Genomic DNA, 8,650 nt, shown 5'->3' on the forward strand with positions numbered 1-8,650 from the left:
GAGTAGCTGGGATTACAGGCACGCACCACCATGCCCAGCTAATTTTTTGTATTTTTAGTAGAGACGGGGTTTCACCATGTTGACCAGGATGGTCTCGATCTCTTGACCTCGTGATCCACCCTCCTCGGCCTCCCAAAGTGCTGGGATTACAGGCGTGAGCCACCGCGCCCGGCCTCATACCTTATTTTCTATGTATCAGCAAGTTCTATCTGTTCTACCTTCAAATATCTCCAGAATTTGACCTCTTCTTACTGAAGCAGCATTGTTTGTCTAAGGTAATACCTGAGGTTCACTGCCTCATGCCAAGGAATTCAAGGACATGGACACATAAAGAGTGAGGTTAAAAGCAAAGGTTTAATAGGCAAGAGAAAGAGAAGAGCTCTCTGTGCAAGGAACGGTCCTGGGGAAAATGGGTTGCCACTTCCACAGTGAAATGCAGGAGGTTTTATAGATGACCTTGAGGAGGCAGTGTCTGATTTACACAGGGCATGAAAGATTGGTTGACCAGGTGTGCCATTTGCATAGCATTTGAAGGAGCTGGCCATGCCACCCTAATCTTTTATTATGCAAATAGATTTTTTACCTGGTCATCGCTGTGTTGCCTGATTCTTTACTGTGCATTGGTGACAAAGAAAAGGGAAGATGGAGCCTTCATGATGAACACGCCTGGCCCCCGGGTAGTGCTTTTCTATTGGCACAGTGGCCAGCATTCACCTGTGCACATTTTTGAAACTGTTCTTTGTTAGAAAAGAAATGATTAGGGGGCTGCTTTTTGTTAAAAAGGGAAACCTTGTCAAGGGCTGTTGCCCTCACTATCTGCCTAAATGATTTCATCTAGCTCCTGTATCATTACCACCTCCATTGCCACCACTGATCCAAGACTAAACCAACTTTTAGCCTAATCTACCTCCGAGGTCTCCTAACCAATCTCCCTATTTTTGCTCAATATCATTGATTTTCTACAAAGCAGCCAGTGAGGGGTGTGTGTGTGGGTGTGTGTGTGTGTGTGTGTGTGTTTAAGTAAATTGGTTAAAAATCATTTCAGTGACCTCCTTTCATGCAAAATAAAACCTAAACTTATCCTGACCTACAACACCTGCCTACGACTCCAACCTTATCTACCACCACCATTCCCCTTGTTCAGTCTACTCTAGTCGCACTGGCCTTCTGTTACTGCTAAATTGTTAAGTTTCCTGAGAACTTGTATGTTTGCTTTACCTTCTGCTTGCACACTCTTCTCTAATCACTGCATTGTTCATGCCCTCATTTACTCAGGTTTCTGCTCAACTGCCAGCTCCTTGGAGAGGCCTTCCCTAAACCAACCTATTTGAAATCACTCACCCTTTTATCACTTTTTTTAAAAAACATCCTTGGCAGGTGTGGTGGCTGATGCCTGTAATCCCAGCACTTTGGGAGGCCAAGGCGGGTAATTACCTGAGGTCAGGAGTTCAAGACCAGCCTGACCAACATGAAGAAACCCTGTCTCTACTGAAAATACAAAATTAGCTGGGTATGGTGGTGCATGCCTGTAATCCCAGCTACTCAGGAAGCTGAGGCAGGAGAATCTCTTGAACCCAGGAGGCAGAGGTTGCGGTGAGCCGAGATCGCACCACTGCACTCCAGCCTGGGTAACAAGAGCGAAACTCTGTCTCAAAACAAACAAACAAACAACAACAAAAACAGCCTTAGTGAGCTGTATTTTACATGTCATAAAACTCACTCATTTCAAGGGCAAAATTCAATGATTTTTAGTAATTTTATTCAGTGTTGCAGTAATCACATAGATCAGTTTTGGAACATTTTTATCACTTAAATAAGATCTCTATGCCTATTTATATTAATTCCCATCTTAACCCTAAGCCCCAGAAAACCATTAATCTACTTTCTGTCTCCATAGATTTTTCTGGACATTTCATATAGAATCATACAGATTTGTATCTGGATTCTTTTATTTAAGCATGTTTTTGAGGCTCATCCATGACATAGCATATGTCAGTAGATTTTTTCTTTTTCTTTTCTTTTTTTTCTTTTTGACACAGGAGTTTCGGTCTGTCACCCAGGTTGGAGTGCAGTGGCATTACCTCAGCTCACTGCAACCTCTGTCTCCCTGGTTCAAGTGATTCTCATACCTCAGCACCCAAGTAGCTCAGATTATAGGGCATGTGCCACCATGCCTGGCTAATTTTTGTATTTTTGGTAGAGATGGGGTTTTGCTATGTTGGCCAGGCTGGTCTTGAGCTCCTGGCCTCAAGTCATCCACCCAACCTGGCCTCCCAAAGTGCTGGGATTACAGGCATGAGCCACCATGTCTGGCGTAGATATACATTTTTTTAAATCCATTTACTAACTGATGGGCATTTAGGATGTTTCCAGTCTTTATTATTTTAAAAGTTGCTGTGGACCTTTGTGCATGTTTGTCTGGTTATGTTCCTACATCTCTTAGACAGCTGCAAGTAGAATTGCTGGGTCATATGGTAGTTTTGTGCTTTGCTTTCTGAAAAACTGACAAACTGTTTTCCAATTGGCCACACCATTATACATTTCCACCAGAAAATGTAAATTTCACAATGTAAAAGGATTCTTGTTTTTCTGCATTCTCATCGACACTTGTTTATGTTTATTATAGTCATTTTAGTGAGCGTGAAGTGGTATCTCATCGTAGTTTTAGTTTGCCTTTCCTTCCTCTATTACCTACCTTCTATCACCTTAATTTTTTTCTTAACACTTATTATTACTTTAGATTTTTAAAAACATTTGTTTTTATTGGTAGTCTGACTCCCCTAATTTAATATAAATACCATGAAGGCAGAAATATTGTCTTGTTCTTCTCCCTATCCCTAACCCCTAGGACATTTGTTGAGTAAGTAAATAAACATATCCTCCTCATGTGTTCATCTCTTCTTGTTCAGCAGCCTAGAAAGATATACTTGATAGATGTCCTGTCTGGGAAATTGAAAAGCTGAAAAGCTCACCTTCTTCAAGGTTTCATGGGCAGATGACAGTTTATAAATTGTCAATTTTGATTTTTGCATATATGTATGTATGCATACATATGTTTGTGGATATATATGTACACACACACACACACACATCCTGGCACTTCTGTATGAGGCATAATACATATGGTTATCAAAAGGACAAAGTTCAAGGCAAATGCAAAAAAAAAATGAATAAGTATAAATGCAATACAAAGTTGTAAAGTAAATGTTACGGTTATCTAGAAACTGAATGGCCATTACATTTGCAAATGTCAATACTAGGTACAGATTGATAGCAAGACCTAACATGATGTCATTTGAATAAATAACATCAAGGTTATTTATCCAAAGGGCACAGCATAAAGTAAGCTCAGTCACAGAAGTGAACAAATTTTCCAGTTCAGACAGAAGTACATATTGACTCCAACATCTTCACCAGAAGTGTGCATTATTACTGAAAACTCCTAAATGAGTTAGAACACTCTATAGAAAGCTAGTTTCTCTTGGTTCAGCCTATCTGGGCTCATAAAAACATGTGAATCTGCCTAGAGCCCCTCCTTGGGCAGAGATATCTCATGTGTCTAAGGGTTATATAATGACAGTACTATTGATGGGTCTTAGAGAACAGTTTGGTTCTCTAAGGCATCTCTCTCAGACATCTCTGAGAACATTTCTGAACCCAGTATTGTGGAACTGAAGCAGGGATCAGTTTCCTAGACCTTTGAGACCAGCTAACAAGCCCCTAGACCAGCCATAGTGCTATCCTGAAGTGAAGAGTCAGTAGATAACAAATAGTTAAGAAACTGGACACCCATAGAGAATGGCAGATTGACAGAAAATATCCAAAATTACTCTTACCATTATTCTGTCTCTTTTAATACTAGTAGTTCCTATTTGTGAGGGTAAGGGGGAATTGGCAAAGTAAGCAACCAAGGAAATATAATGACTATCAGCTACCTAAAAAATTTCAGGCAGCCATGCATGGTGGCTCACACCTGTAATCCCAGCACTTTGGGAGGCCAAGGCGGGTGAATCACGAGGTCAAGAGATCGAGACCATCCTGGCCAACATGGTGAAACCCTGTCTCTACTAAAAACACAAAAATTAACTGGGCATGGTGGCATGCACCTGTACTCCCAGCTACTTGGGAGGCTGAGGCAGGAGAATTGCTTGAACCCAGGAAGTGGAGGTTGCAGCGAGCCGAGATCGTGCCACTGCACTCCAACCTGGTGCCTGGTGACAGAGCAAGATTCTGTCTCAAAAAAAAAAAAAAAAAAAAAAAAAAATTCAGGCATAACTCAATTTTGCTTTTCAGGTACTTTATCGACTCCATACCATCTTATCTATGATGTCTGGAGTAAGAACTTTACCACTGCCAAATCAGTTGTATGAAAAACAACTACTCGCCGGGCGCGGTGGCTCACGCCTGTAATCCCAGCACTTTGGGAGGCCGAGGCGGGTGGATCACGAGGTCAAGTGATCGAGACCATCCTGGCCATGGTGAAACCCCGTCTCTACTAAAAATACAAAAATTAGCCGGGCGTGGTGGCACACGCCTGTGGTCCCAGCTACTCAGGAGCCTGAGGCAGAAGAATCGCTTGAATCCGGGAGGTGGAGGTTGCAGTGAGCCGAGACTGCGCCACTGCACTCCAGCCTGGCAACAGAGCAAGACTCCATCTCAAAAAAAAAAAAAAAAAGAAAAAGAAAAAAAGAAGAAAAAGAAAAAAGAAAAGCAACTACTGTGCCAAATGCCAACTTTATCCCTTGAGTGCGATTAAATAATTTTTATACTTTGATGATATTAGTGGAACAGTACCAATGGTGGTAGCTATGTATTGTTATTTTGGGGGAGACTATACAGGCAGACGATAATAAAGGTTAATGTTGTGAACCTTAAACAAACTCTGATGGGTAAAAGAACAGTTGATAGAAGTAGATCAGGCCAAGCTACACAAGGGTAGTACTATATTCTATTAACCTTTTACTGTAAGTTATAACAGGAGCTCAGATAGAAACAGTTCAAAATATTTAGGATGAGAAATGGAGGTGATATATATATATATATATATATACATATATATATATATATATATATAAAAGAAACAGTTCAAAATAAAAGAGGAAAAGGGAAAACCAAGGCCAAAATCAAGTAGCTAACAAGTGAAATGGCATTTTTAAAAGAGTAACAGCAAAAAGAGAAAGAAAACAAGAAAAAACAAAAGAGACTGGCAAGGGAGGTAAAGTAAAAGCTTTCTAGAATGAACAAACAAACTCAGAATGGAAGCAAAAGTAAAAGCCCGATAGAGGGGTAGGGGTTCTTCAACCTAAAAACAAGAGAGAAAATTCAGATTAATCCAGAAGAATATCAAATCTAATTGAGGCCAAAACTAAAAATTAGACAAAATGATTAAAGACAGGAAAATTTCTATTTTTATTAAAATCCAAATTTACGATAACAGAAAAACCAAGCATAGCCAGTGTTTGTTCAAAGGCGTCCCTTAGAAACAAAACAGTATCATTCCTGTTTACAAGGAAAAAAAAAGGCAACACAAGTCTAAGCCAAATCGAATTAGGCAGAAGGCACAGCACAGCATGAATAGCTGTCTTATTCCCACCTTCTTGCTTTAAAGGAGCAGCAGGTGGCATTCTCTCTTTGTGTCTCTTCCTATTAGTAATCAATGAATGAACTGAGAATTGGCAATGAAAATCAAGACCGTATTCTTCCTTTGCTTCTAAAAAACTCAAAGTGACAGACATCTATCTTTGGCAGCATTGACGTAAGTCATCAGGAAAGCACACTAATGTGAAAAGTTCTCCAAGATATGTTAAAATAAAATAGCAAGATACAGAAAATATGTATAACACACTAACTCCTGTTTATAATAAGAGAAGAAAAATAGAATTTGAATTTGTATTTGTTTACATTTGTATAGATCCTGGAAGAATGCAAAAGAAACTAATAACTGTGGTTACCACAGGGTGGGGAAGTTGGGGAAGAAGGGCATATGAGGACAGGCTGGAGGTGAGAGTTCTCACTGTACACATTTTATGTTGCTTAATTTTTGAACTATGTGATTATATACCTATTCACAATTTTATATTAAAAAGAAGGGAAAACTATTGACTTAAGTGTGTATTTTCATCTCTAAGTTGTTTGCACTTTTGCCTTTATGTTTTATTTTATAACAGCTTTTTTTTTTTTTTTTTTTTGAGACAGAGTCTTGCTTTGTCACCCAGGCTGGAGCGCAGTGGTGTGATCACAGCTTACTACAGCCTTGATCTCTCAGGCTCAAACCAGCCTCCCGCCTCAGCCTCCTCAATAGCTGGGACTACAGGTGTGCACCATCATGCCCAGCTGATTTTTAATTTTTTTTTCTTTTTTTGCCCTTCTCACTTTATATATTGCTTATAGTAATTTTTAAATTTTTTGAAGAGACAGAATCTCACTTCGTTGCCCAGGCTGGTCTCAAACTCCTGAACTCAAGGAGTTCTCCTGTCTCGACCTCCCAAAGTGCTGGGATTACAGGCGTAAGCCACTGTGCCCGGCTAGTTTATCTTTAAAGCACTACAAAGACCTCAACCTGAATAAAAATTAAACACTTAGCACCAACAATTATGCTATTCTATACAGTTAATTTTGGGTGAAAGTGATTCTACTATCAAAACAAGCTTCTCCTTTAGTCAGGTTTCTAGCCAGCAAAATACTACAGTACAATTTTCACCTATCAGTCCTGTTTAAAAACTATCAATGGCTGCCCATCTTGCCTAGAGAATAAGATGGCAAGAAAAAAAAAGAATACTCTTTTGTTTTGTTTTGCTTTGCTTTCCTTTTTGGAGACAGTGGCTTGCTCTGTTGTTCAGGCTGGAGTGCAGTGGCTTCATCATGGCTCACTGAAGGCTCAGCCTCCCCGACTCAAGCAATCCTTCCACCTCAGCCTCCCAAGTAGCTGGGACCACAGGTGCATGTCACCACACCCAGCTAATTTTTGTACTTTTTGTAGAGATGAGGTTTCCCATATTGCCCAGGCTGGTCTCAAACTTGGTATTGAACTCCTGGGCTCAAGCAATCTGCCCACCTTAGCCTTCCAAAGTGCTGGGATACAGATGTGAGCCACCATGCCCGGCCCTAAGGTCCTACTCTTGAGCCTGGAATCAGAGCTCCTCTCCACCTTACTGCCCATGCTCCCATTTATTTCTTCACTTTAACTATTTCCATTTGTTAAATGATTAAACATTCCTGGATTCATCTGTATGTAATGCTTTCTGCCATGTCCTCTTCACCTATCTTTTTTTTTTTTTCCAGAGATGGAGTCTTACTCTCTCACCTAGGCTAGAGTACAGTCATGCAGTCATAAAGCCCACTGCAGCCTCAAACTCCTGTGCTCAAGTGTATCTCCCGCCTAGTATGTATGATTACAGGCAGGAGCCACCGTGCCTGACATTTCTGTAAGACCTAAATAATGCCTCATCAATCTTTTCCTACTGCCCAACTCTGGTGCTGGTCCTCTTCTCTGAATTCCTGTAGCACATACCATCATTGACACTTAGCATAAGCTACTTTTCACACATTACTGTATTCCTTTTTTAAATAATTAGGACTTCTTCCTTAGTTCAGTAAGAAAAGCTGATTCTAAACAATGACAATATAACATATAAAGAGCCTAGTAATAGTCTGTAGCAGGTGTAAAGGGCTCAACTAACTTAGCCCAGCCTAGTTATTTCTTTTTTTTTTGTTTTTCTTTCTTTCTTTCTTTTTTTTTTTTGAAACAGAGTCTCGCTCTGTCACCAGGCTGGAGTGCAGTGGCGCTATCCGGCTCACTGCAACCTCTACCTCCTGAGTTTGAGCAATTTTCCTGCCTCAGCCTCCCGAGTAGCTGGGACTACAGGCGCGCACCACACACCCAGCTAATTTTTGTATTTTTAGTAGAGATGGAATTTCACCATGTTGGCCAGGATGGTCTTAATCTCTTGACCTCGTGATCCTCCCACCTCACCCTCCCAAAGTGGTGGGATTACAGGTATGAGCCACCGCACCCGGCTAGTTATTTTTTATGCATACATCTGTCTCACATCTAGATAGTAGGCACTCCATCTTATACCAACTTACATTATGGTTTTTAGGACTACGTTCTCTATATAATACATGATTAATGAATATTTATTGATGCTGGTAAAGATGGTCATGATAGGGTCAAGAAAACAAGCCTGACTTGAATGTGTTTAGACACCTATCATGAGCCTCAGTAAAATCAGTCTATTTTACAGGCCCCTTCAAAAAAGAAAGATATCATTACCAGTTGTTTTTTTTTTCAAAGTCTTTTCTCTGGGAAACCTTCCCACATCTATTTCCCTTCCCTTTGTGCTCTTGTCCTCCTATGATCCTAAACTGATGTATTCAGTTTTGGCTATACTGTTTGGCTTTTTGTAATCAGACACTTGATAAACAAAATGTGGTGTATCCACGCAATAGAACATTATTTGACCACAAAAAAAGAACTAAGTACTGATACAACTTGGATGAATCTTGAAAACATGCTAAGTGAAAGAGGCCAGTCACAAAAATCCTGTTCCATTTGTGTGAAAGTCCAAAATAGTTAAATCTATAGAGACAGAAGGTAGATTTGTAGTTGTTTGGGGCTATAGGGGAGCAGATAAGGTTTCCCTTTGAAGCG

This window comes from Aotus nancymaae, unplaced genomic scaffold (genome assembly GCF_030222135.1).
Source record: "Aotus nancymaae isolate 86718 unplaced genomic scaffold, 86718_ANA_hifiasm-v0.15.2.pri h1tg000011l, whole genome shotgun sequence".
In the NCBI taxonomy this organism is placed as follows: Eukaryota; Metazoa; Chordata; class Mammalia; order Primates; family Aotidae; genus Aotus; species Aotus nancymaae.